We start from the raw sequence: 12,377 nt of genomic DNA on the forward strand, positions 1-12,377 counted from the left end.
AAGACAATCTTCCTTTGGCTGATTACCAGTTAATTGAGTGCATCCAACATTTCCATGAGGCTTAACAAAAGTTTTGGATAGAGGACGTTATTATGGATCATCAGAATTGATTGACTTTGCAATGTTTGCACTGTTGCACGAGTTCATGGGTTTCAGTGTCTGCAAGGGTGGTCAGTCTGTTTTGCTCAGCACTGCTTCTTTTCCTGCCAAAGACCAGGGGCATCGTTGGGCCTCTTTGGGGGGGGGGACAGTGTGTGTGTGTATGTGTGTGTGTGGGTATGTGGTATTTTTGTGTGCACCACTCTCCTTCCCTGGAATGAGCTCTTTCTGAAGATACAGTTTTCTTCCCGCACAAAAACTACCCCAAATGGCAAAACCTCCCCATCTATTGATTGAAATAGCTATCTGTTTGTCATACATGAAGTCCCTAATTAAGTTTGGTCTTTGCATGTTAAGTGCCTTAATTAGTTAATTTTGAATTAAACAGTTCTTTAGATTAAATGATAAAGTTAACCCATCAGCCCAGGTACAAAAATCAAGCTTTATTAGTAGTGTTTTTACTTGTTCAAAGCAGTTTGTCTGTACCAGTCCCAGTTAAAATTCCCAGTTAAAAGTTTACTAGTTAAAAATCCCTTTTTCAAACTCCAAACTACTTGTACATAGTAAGAGTTGTTTTTCCTATGTTCATTGTGTATTTTTATAAGTGTTTTAAGAAGTATTGAATGTATTTTAATGGTTTTTTTAAAGTTTTGCTTTGCACTTTAGTCTTGGGACTAACTCCAAAACCCCAGTTCCTAACAGCCAATTGCTATTTTTAGCCCCATAGCCGTTATTCTGCAAGTAAGCTCCATAGCAACCTGAATCTTAATGAGGGCATGTTACCACCCTTACTTCAACTGCTGCTACCCCCCTAACGACGACAAGCCATTGGTAGACAGAGATGATCTGTCAAAAAGAAAGCACCAATCACTTGAAACCAAAGGGGTGTGCTATGGGCGGGCTGTGGGCGGGCTGTGGGCGGATCGGGGCGGAGCAAAGGCACTATAAAACAACGAGGCAGCCATCAGAGCAGGTGCAGATCACTGCAGATCAGCTGTGGTGAGTGCCAGTGCTGGGTACTTAAGCCTGACTCCTATCTAGGAGCCTTTAATAATTTCTCCTTTTGACTTTTAGACTAGCTAGAAGTCAGCCCAGCACTGCAAGTTTTCTTTCCACTAGAGGTTCAGTGCTGTTAAAGCCTGAAGATCTCTTAATCCCTGCGCTCCTGGGGCATACCTCCTGAGCCACTAAGATCCCAAATTTTTATATTTTTCTAATTTCTGTAATTTTTCAATTTTTCTATTTTTAATAAATTATTTTAATTTTTACTAAGAGTTGTCTCATTCCTCACAACTCTTTTGGGGGCTCGTCCGGGAGCCTATTTTTTGCCCTAAAATCCAGGGATTTTGGTTAATTTTATTATTTTTGAATTTTTGCAATTTTTTTTTGGTTTTTTTTTTTTTTTTTCCCTTTGGATTTACTGGGCTGCCACAAGGATACTGCAGTGGAGAAAGGACACCTCCAGTGGAAAAGACTTGCGGTAAGGCTTGAACCCTTCTTAAAGGGGAATTCAGTTAGGGCTTACCCTTTTTAAGGGCTACTAGTTTTGGGGACCTCCGGGTGGAATTCCCTTTGTGAGAGTGAGTGTGGGGGTTGGCCGTCCCCAGTGTGTGTGAGTGAGACTGAAGGGATTCGTTCTAAGGGGCACCACGAGGGATCACCCTTTTAGAGACACAGAAGGGGATCGAGGGTGGTGGCCAGCCTTTCTTGGGGAGGTTTCTACAGTTTAGGGGTGCGCGCGGCCCCAGTTATATCTTATTAGTGTCTCAGTCTCCTTGGGTCTAGAACCAAGGAGAAACCTCATTTTAAACCCCTCCTGTTTTTTTTTTTTTTTCCTTTTGGCGGGAACGGCCACCATTTTGAAATTTCAAATTTCGGCGGGAACGGCCGCCATTTTGTGTCCTTAATTTGAATTCTACCTTTTGTGTTAAGTGCATGTGTGAACTTGTTTTAGCTGGACTTTTGTGGTCAGTGCTATCTAGTACCTTTATACTTTCAGTTAGTTCAGATTGTTTGATTTATTGGATTATAATCGTGATTTGTTTTATCTGTTTTAATCATAAAATACCCTTTTGGTATTTTGGATTATTGTTTGTGTTATTCATTATAATCTTTCTTCTTTAATTATAGATATTTTAAATTTATCTCTCTTTTGCTAGTAAAGCTACCTGTTGCCTCTTAAGTTTTAAGTAATACATATATATATATATAGATACCTAAAACTCAATCATATTTTAAATAATTCAAATACACATTAATTATATTTAACTAAAATTAATTTCTTTTAGTCCACCATATTTGTTTTTCCCACGGTTCCACCATATTTGTTTTTCCCACAGATCCTGTTAAGTTTTAAGTAATATATATAGATAGTTAAATCTCAATCATATTTTAAATAATTCAAATACACATTGCTTATATTTAATTAAAATTAATATCTTTTAGTCCACCATATTTGTTTTTCCCACGGTTCCACCATATTTGTTTTTCCCACGGTTCCACCATATTTGTTTTTCCCACAGATTCACTATTATTGATTACCTTATACATCTACTATCCCTATTTACTCTTCTCAACATTAGTTGTACTGTATTTTATGGTTATAAATTTATTACTATTGTGCTTTTATATTGTGATAGTGCATTGATTTTAAGTCATTTTATAATATTGTCTTATTATACACTATTGTGGTTGCTTTATACAATATAAAACTTTGGTTAATTTAATTTAGTAAAAAAAAAAAAAAAAAAAAAAAAAGTAAAAAAAAAAAAAAAAAAAAAAAAAAAAAAAAAAAAAACAAAACAAACCTTCTTCTGCACAAGTTATTTGCTTGCTTCCCTGTAACAGGATGGGACAAGCAAATAGCAAAAGAAAAGACCCAGTGAGGAAATACAAAATCTTCCCAGAGAGTCCATTAGGACAAATGCTCTCAAAGTGGGAAGAAAATCTTTTAACAAAAGAAAAAGATCAGTGCCAAATGATTAGATATTGTCTTTTTAAGTGGCCAAAACAAAAAATTCACAAAGATGGGCTTAAGTGGCCCAAATTTGGGTCTTCTGAAAAATGGCTTTGCGAAGCTCTGTATTCTTATGTACACTGCAGAGCTCCAAAGCATTCTGACGAATTGGATTATGCTAAAATTTGGTTAAATTATTGGCAAAAACAAAATGATGAACAAGAAAAAAAGGGAGAATTGGAAGAAGAAGCAAAACCTATTTCAATAGAAAAAAATTCAAACCAAATTTTCTCTCTTGCAGAAGAACCAAAACAAAAAGAAAAACAAAAGCCTAAATTAAATAAACCAAAGTGGGACCCCCTAGACTACATTCCTCCAGTAACTCCTCCAGAAAGGAGGGTCCAAATTGAAAGAGAAAGGGTCCTTCCTTCATCGAGTCATCCAACCGAAAGGGACTCAGAAAGTGAAAACGAAAGTGAAAAAGAAATTTCTGTTCCTTCCTGCTCCCATAAAAAAACAATTGAACAAAGGATTTCTTCTAGTCAGGATGGCCCAGCATCTTGTACTAGAAAGAAATCGTTTAAAACGCCCGACTGTCCCACCTGCCTTGGCACTTCCCATGAGTCCAAAATTTTACCTCTTAGGGAGGTACCCATGGGGAATGCACAAGGAGGAATTGGTTATGTTGTTGTACCTCTAGCTTCATCTGAGGTACGGGAATTTAAAAAGGAAATGAAGAATCTAATGGCTGATCCCATTGGGTTAGCTGACCAATTTGACCAATTCCTCGGCCCTAATATTTATAATTGGGGAGAAATGCAATCTATCTTACATTCTCTCTTTACCATCGAAGAACGAAAACTAATTAGAGCTGCAGCAGTCACAGTCTGGGACAGAGAAAATAATTCCAATCAGGGTCCAATTGGAGAACAAAAATTACCCCTGACAGACCCTGAATGGAACCCAAATTCAGAAGAGGGCAGGAGGAACATGAAAGACTACAGGAATTTAATTATAAAAGGAATTAGAGAAGCTGTTCCTCGAGTTAATAACATGAAAAAGGCATTTTGTGGGGAACAGGAAAAGGATGAGTCCCCAACAGCTTGGATGGCCCGGTTGAGGAATAACATCCAACTCTATTCTGTTATTGATTTAGATAGCGAAGGAGGCAAAACTATGCTGAAAGTACATTTTGTGCTTCACTCCTGGCCTGACATCAGGAGAAAATTAGAAAAATTGGAAAAATGGCCAGAGAGGGAGCTGGACGAATTACTGGAGGAAGCCCAAAAAGTCTTTGTTAGGAGGGATGAAGAGAGGATGAAAGCTAAAAGCCGAATAATGAACAACAGTACTAGTGCTCCAATCCACAACCCTCCTACACAGAGTAATTTCCAAGGGGGTATCCCACAAAAGCACTGTCCTCAGCAACAGCCACAAACTTGTACTTGCCATATACAACCGAACTTACAATCTACCTCAAATGTCCAGAGACTCAGAAGATTAATTTGTACATATTGTAATAAAGAAGGCCACGGGCACTGGCAATGTTTCAAAAAGCAGCGGGATCAAGGAGCCCTCCAAGTGGAGGGACAAATTTTGAATAATTGAAGGGGTCAGGGGCTCTATTCTCTGGGGCAAAAACATCTTAAAGAGCCCTTGATAAAGTTAGAAGTTGGACCCCAGAGACAGCAAGTGGAGTTTCTAGTAGACACAGGTGCTGAGAAAACCTGTGTCACTGAAACACCTCCAGGATGCTCTATATCACATGATACATTGGACATATATGGTGCTAATGGCAAGAGTTTTGCTGTTCCTATAATTAAAAATGTGACTCTTTTTATACAAGGACGCACCCATACAGGGGACGTCCTATATCTACCTCAAGCTGGAACTAATCTCCTGGGACGTGACTTCCAAATACCTCTGAGAGTTGGGGTGGTACCACAAGGTGGAAAAATGACTACTAAATTGTTTGTGTTATCTCTAGCAGATGAGCAACACATTGACCCGGTGGTGTGGGCCAAACCTGGCAACCGGGGAAAAATGGACATCACACCTTTAACTATTGAGTTGCTCCCAAATAGCCAGCCAGTACGTGTACCACAATATCCCCTCTCCAAGGACAAAAGAAAAGGCCTGAAGCCTGTCATCATGGACTTACTACGAGATGGAATCCTCGAAACCTGCAAATCATCCTACAACACCCCAATTTTGGCTGTCCAGAAACCAGATAAGTCATTCCGGCTTGTACAAGATCTGCGTGAGGTCAATAAGAGAGTCCAAACCAGATATCCGTTGGTGCAGGACCCCTATACACTCCTGAGTCGGGTACCCCCAACGCATGCCTGGTTCTCTGTTATTGACCTTAAAGATGCTTTCTGGTCATGTCCTCTAGATTCTCATTGCAGAGACATCTTTGCATTCACCTGGGAGGATCCAGACACTGGACGGAAGCAGCAGCTGCGCTGGACTCGCCTGCCTCAAGGTTACACCGAGGCACCCACACTCTTTGGCCAAGCGCTAGAAGATTTGCTAAGTTCCTTTTCTCCACCCGAAGGGATTCAGGTAACTCAGTACGTAGATGACCTGCTCCTCTCTGGGGAACAGGAGTCTACGGTAAGAGCTGCAACAATACAGTTACTAAATTTTCTAGGAAGGAATGGCCTGAGGGTGTCAAAACCTAAATTACAATTCGTACTACAGGAGGTAAAGTATTTGGGACATCTAATTGGCCATGGCACAAAAAAACTCAGTGCCGAAAGAGTAGAAGGGATCCTAAATTTACCACCTCCAACTTCAAAACGAGAGATTCGGCAATTATTAGGCCTATTTGGATACTGCAGACTGTGGATCGATCAGTATTCACAATCTGCTAAATTTTTATATGAAAAATTGATTGAAGAAGAACCTTTTAATTGGGATAATTCGGACACACAAAAATTACAAAATTTGAAAGAAAAATTAATAAAAGCACCTGTTTTAAGCCTTCCTTCACTAGAAAAGCCCTTCGATCTATTTGTTAACGTGGAGAAGGGAATCGCCTATGGTGTCTTGACCCAGGAGTGGGGTGGAGTCAGGAAGCCAGTTGCTTTCCTTTCCAAGTTACTAGATCCAGTGTCCAGAGGATGGCCGGTCTGCATCCAGTCCATCGCCGCAGCAGCCGTTCTGGTTTCAGAGAGCCAAAAACTCATTTTTGGTGGAAACTTAACAGTACATACTCCACACTCAATAAAAACTATATTAGCACACAGGGCTGCAGAGTGGTTAACTGACCCGAGGATGGTCAAATACGAAACCATTCTTATGCACTCAGACCACCTGAGGTTAGTTGTATGTGCAAACCAAAATCCGGCCCAATTTCTTTATGGAACCCCTTCAGAAAATCAAATAGAACACAACTGCATTGATATAATTGACATTCAAACAAAAGTCAGGGAGGACCTAGTGGACTGTCCCCTCAATGAAGGGGAAATCCTCTTCATTGACGGGTCGTCTCGAGTGGTGAATGGAAAACGATGCTCTGGCTATTCGGTAGTCGATGGAAACCAGATGCGCGTGCTAGAGAAGGGCAAATTACCACCAACCTGGTCAGCTCAAGTCTGTGAGCTCTATGCCCTAGAAAAAGCACTCCACCGACTAGCTGGAAGCATTGGGACCATTTACACCGACTCGAGATACGCTTATGGCGTAGTCCACACCTTTGGAAAAATCTGGTCCGAAAGGGGATTCCTGAACACCAAAGGCAAAGATATACTCCACAAAGAATTGATTCTAAAGATTCTAAAAGCACTACAACTACCTCGGGTGATCTCAGTAGTGCATATTCCAGGCCATCAATCGGGGACCACCAAAGAAGCTCAAGGGAACAGCTTAGCAGACTTGGCAGCAAAGGAAGCAGCAGTGGAAGAGGAGGTAAAAGTGATGGAAGTAGACCAACTTCCAACTAACATCACCACAACTGACATTACATCACAAACTAATGTTTTACCCACGCCCATTTTCACAGATCAAGAGAAACAAAAATTAGTTTTAATTGGAGCTAATGAAGATTCTCAAGGTCGCTGGTATTTGCCAGATAAACGTCAAATTCTAAATAAAAATCTAACCCGAGAAATTTTACAAAATATCCACCAAACTAATCATTGGGGTTCAAAGGCTCTGGCGGATCACTACCTCAGAACTTTTGGATGCATTGGTGTTTATGAAATCGCTAACCAAATAACACGGGACTGTGTAATCTGTCAAAAAGTTAATAAAAAGGTAATGAAAAAGAACACTGGCGGGGGAATTGAATTGGCAATCAGACCTTTCCAAAACATTCAAATTGATTTTACAGAAATGCCTCCTGTCCAGAGGTGGAAATACCTATTGGTAATCGTTGACCACCTTACTCACTGGGTGGAAGCTATTCCAACTGTCAATGCAACAGCCCAGACAGTGAGTAAGGTGATCCTCGAGCAAATTATCCCTCGTTATGGGATAGTCCACCGAATAGATTCAGATCGAGGTACTCATTTTACCTCCCAAATTATACAACAATTAGCTCACCAACTAGGAACGAATTGGAGATTACACACCCCGTGGCATCCACAAAGCTCTGGGAGAGTGGAACGGATGAACCAGACAATTAAGAACACCCTCACAAAATTAATGCTAGAAACAAAATGGACCTGGGTAAAATGCCTTCCACTCGCTCTTCTTAGAATCAGAACACAGCCAAGATCTGATTTAGGCTGCTCACCATACGAGATGTTGTATGGGTTGCCCTACCTTGTTACATCACAAGAGCTGAATGCAAAAGAGTGTGGAAACACCAGTGTACAACAGTATGTACAGTTAATTGCCAAAAATCTAGAGTTACTGAGGGAAAGAGGTCTTCTTCCACAAACACCCCCACTTGATTTCAGCTTACATCACATCAGTCCTGGTGACTGGGTGTTGATAAAATCATGGAAAGAAAAGTCATTAACTCCATCTTGGGAAGGTCCATTTCAGGTCCAGCTAACCACCGAAACAGCCGTCCGAACATTGGAAAAGGGCTGGACGCACGTCAAGAGAGTGAAGGGTCCGGTAGCACCACCAACTGAAGAGAAGAAACCTCCGGAAAAACCAGCAAATTAAGCATCCTGTTTGAAAACTCCACTCAGCAACCTTCAGTCCAAGTTAATAAAACCCTGTACTCCCAGTTCTTCCCCAGTTATACCCCGTTAATAAGCACAGTTTTTCCCAGTTACACCTTGTTAATAAGTGTTAGCTACAAGTTGTTAAATTAAGTTGAAAATATTTAGCTATTAATTTTGTTCCTTGTTATTCTCTTTTACAGACTCTGCATTCGCATAACCATATTGTCCCATTAACTGTATAGTAAGGCTCCATTTGAAGCCAGCATTCTCTTTCAATAACAGTTTGATCAGACTCCAAATTTATGGGCATAGTACCTTTAATCTTTGACAAGGCCAACCCCAAAACAACCATGAGTTTCCTGAAGTCTGAGAGCACTAAAAGACTATCTGAAGGTGAGAAGCCTAAAGAAAGGACCAAAGAAGCAAAGATGACAAGTCCCACTAGCAGAGGCAACCCTAATGCAAACAGCTCCTCTCGGGTATGCCTAAAGGGGAAAGAAAGCAACATCCTGCTAAGTGTCATCTATCTCTGGATCCTCTGGCTTCCCTTCACACAAGCAGCTGACAGCCGCTGTCACCAATGTTACAAGACTGTGTACCAGGCAGAAGGAAACTCATTCCAAATCCGACACTTTTTCCGAGCACATACTTATGTTAATCCATCTTGTTACAACATAACAGAATTAAGTACCTGCTCGGAAAAAGGACACAAGTATTGGATTGGCAGAAACATTGGCACCCAAATACAGAAACAGAAGGGAGAGTGCCCCTCCCAAGATGATTGGCTCTGTTTTAATTTTAAATATATAACTAGGACAGAAGATTTGGTAAAAAGAAAGACCTATGACACCGACCTGATCCAAGAGGTGGTCATAGAGGAAAAGGAAAAACAAAAAGAAAACAATCCTTTGATGTCAAGGAAAAACTTATTTATTGACCTGGCAGAAAGGATTGGACAACAGCTAAATTTAACAAATTGTTGGGTGTGTGGAGGAACTTTAGAATCGGAAAGTTGGCCTTGGCGGGGAGTCAGTCTTGGACCCCCCGATTTACTCCGACTGAGTAATCTTTCCCCCACAACCCGACATGACAATGAAACCTGGCTGTTAAGTAATTCTGTTATTGGAGAAGAATGTATCTGGAGGAAAGGAAGAAAATTTTTAAAAGAAGTTGGTGAGACAATATGCAAAAGGTACCTGGTAACTGATGGGCAAAAACACTGGTGGATACCTCAAGAACCAGATGTATTCTGGTCTGCAGAAAAGATCAAAAACAAAAACTGTGTTTTGCATTCTGTTAAAAAACTCTGGCAGTGCTGGGATCAGGGAAATCCATACTCTGTCCTGCCACAAATCTCCAAGTACTGGAACACACCAGCAAGTATACAACCCCACTTCTGGGAAGCACCACAAGATCTTTACTGGATCTGTGGTAACCGAGCATACTCCAGCTTGCCACCTCGCTGGAAAGGGAGCTGCACTCTCGGAGCCATTCAACCAAACTTCTTCCTACTTGGTGAAAACGCGGGAGCCCACCTTGGAATCTCCCTTTATGATGAACTTTCCCGTACAAAGAGACATGTAATAGGAGGGACCCAAAGATGGGGAGAAGAAGAGTGGCCAGCCGAGAGGATCCTAGAGACTTATGGACCTGCAACATGGGCACAGGATGGGAGCTGGGGGTACCGAACTCCCATCTACATGCTAAACCGGATCATCAGACTGCAAGCACTAATTGAGGTAATCACTAATGAGACCTCTCTTGCTCTTGAACTGCTTAACACACAGCAAGGGCAAACTCGAGCAGCCGTGTACCAAAATCGGCTAGCATTGGACTATTTATTAGCAGAGGAAGGTGGAGTATGTGGCAAATTTAATACATCAGACTGCTGCATCCATATTGATGATCACGGTGAAGCCATCACCAAGATTACCCAAAACATCAGGAAACTAGCCCAGGTTCCAGTGCAGAAGTGGCAGTCTCTAACCACTTCCGAATGGTGGGGAAATATTTTCCAAGGACAATGGTGGAAGAAAGTTTTAATCATTGTTGGACTCTCTCTTACAGGACTTATTTTCCTCCCATGCTTAATCCCCTGTTTTATCCGTCTAATCACCACTGTCGTCCAAGGTATGCCACTGATCCAGGATCTTCAAGGACAACAGCAGCGTCCACCATTCGCTCAAAAGATTATGCATATCAATAACAGTAACAATAAGAAAGCCAGAAAAGAGAGAAAAATTGCCCAGCAAATATGGAACAGTTTTAAAGAACTTGAAACTATCCCTGAAGAGCTACCCAGTTTCACTTAAATGCAAAGACCAAAGATGCAAGCATAAGAGAAAAAGGGGGGACTTGTCATACATGAAGTCCCTAATTAAGTTTGGTCTTTGCATGTTAAGTGCCTTAATTAGTTAATTTTGAATTAAACAGTTCTTTAGATTAAATGATAAAGTTAACCCATCAGCCCAGGTACAAAAATCAAGCTTTATTAGTAGTGTTTTTACTTGTTCAAAGCAGTTTGTCTGTACCAGTCCCAGTTAAAATTCCCAGTTAAAAGTTTACTAGTTAAAAATCCCTTTTTCAAACTCCAAACTACTTGTACATAGTAAGAGTTGTTTTTCCTATGTTCATTGTGTATTTTTATAAGTGTTTTAAGAAGTATTGAATGTATTTTAATGGTTTTTTTAAAGTTTTGCTTTGCACTTTAGTCTTGGGACTAACTCCAAAACCCCAGTTCCTAACAGCCAATTGCTATTTTTAGCCCCATAGCCGTTATTCTGCAAGTAAGCTCCATAGCAACCTGAATCTTAATGAGGGCATGTTACCACCCTTACTTCAACTGCTGCTACCCCCCTAACGACGACAAGCCATTGGTAGACAGAGATGATCTGTCAAAAAGAAAGCACCAATCACTTGAAACCAAAGGGGTGTGCTATGGGCGGGCTGTGGGCGGGCTGTGGGCGGATCGGGGCGGAGCAAAGGCACTATAAAACAACGAGGCAGCCATCAGAGCAGGTGCAGATCACTGCAGATCAGCTGTGGTGAGTGCCAGTGCTGGGTACTTAAGCCTGACTCCTATCTAGGAGCCTTTAATAATTTCTCCTTTTGACTTTTAGACTAGCTAGAAGTCAGCCCAGCACTGCAAGTTTTCTTTCCACTAGAGGTTCAGTGCTGTTAAAGCCTGAAGATCTCTTAATCCCTGCGCTCCTGGGGCATACCTCCTGAGCCACTAAGATCCCAAATTTTTATATTTTTCTAATTTCTGTAATTTTTCAATTTTTCTATTTTTAATAAATTATTTTAATTTTTACTAAGAGTTGTCTCATTCCTCACATGTTGAAAAATATCACATGGTTTTCTTGTCTTTAATATCATACTACCTATGTCTCGCTATTTTGGATGTGTGCTATGCATTACAGTCTTGGATTAAGCTCAAAGCCCAGTTCTGACTGGTTGGGAGGACTGTTTCCTTGATATTTTCTCAGAACTGCTCCTCTGCTGAGAGTGAAATTTTCAAAAGACATTGAAATAATGTATCTCCAAGCTCTCTGTCAGTGGAAAGCTGGCAACTAATTCACTTAAATGCCTTAAAAATATCACTTTGTTCTCAAAAGTGCAATCAGTTGTGGCCAGAAGAAAAAGTCACTGTTTTCCAATGCTAATGATGAAACTACCTTATTTGCTCTTTTGGGTAGAATAAGTATTTTGCCCATTCTCCATGCACTCTTCATTCATTAGCCTTTAAGTAATTAACATTGTGGATTAGTTCATCATATAGAAATGAAGTTCACACTACTTATTTTCTTGTGTGATATCATTTTACTAGTAGTGACGTCTACAATTAATAAAAGTACTTAACATTTCTTCGCTAACACACTGGACAAAATCTAAAAACATACCGAATCAGATTACAGCTACCACAATACAGAAATCTGTATTATAAATATAAAATTTTAACAGCATAAATAAAATAGTAGAACAACTACTTCACCTGTCAAATACTGGTATCCACAACCACAACAGTTTCTTCACCTGAGATGTACATAATTTATGTTGAAAAAACATTTTAATGTAATGAAGGAGGTAGATGGCTCAAAATCATAGAATCATAGAATAGTTTGTGTTGGAAGGGACATTTAACAGTCATTTATTCCAACCCTTGCTGCAGTGAGCAGAGACATCTTCAACTAGCTCAG

General features: G+C 40.4%; 1 long non-coding RNA gene across 2 annotated transcripts; it reads left to right on the forward strand.

Moving 5' to 3' along the window:
- Positions 1–1,488: 1,488 nt before the first annotated feature.
- Positions 1,489–11,495, forward strand: LOC138103605 (uncharacterized). Of its 2 annotated transcripts, none has more exons than XR_011147770.1 (2): positions 1,489–1,579; positions 8,379–11,495. It is a non-coding gene; the product is annotated as an uncharacterized lncRNA (long non-coding RNA). The 2 variants fall into 2 exon arrangements; XR_011147771.1 differs by lacking the exon at positions 1,489–1,579 and adding an exon at positions 8,167–8,217.
- Positions 11,496–12,377: the final 882 nt, after the last annotated feature.

The sequence above is a fragment of the Aphelocoma coerulescens genome, assembly GCF_041296385.1.
Source record: "Aphelocoma coerulescens isolate FSJ_1873_10779 chromosome Z unlocalized genomic scaffold, UR_Acoe_1.0 ChrZ, whole genome shotgun sequence".
Lineage (NCBI taxonomy): Eukaryota > Metazoa > Chordata > Aves > Passeriformes > Corvidae > Aphelocoma > Aphelocoma coerulescens.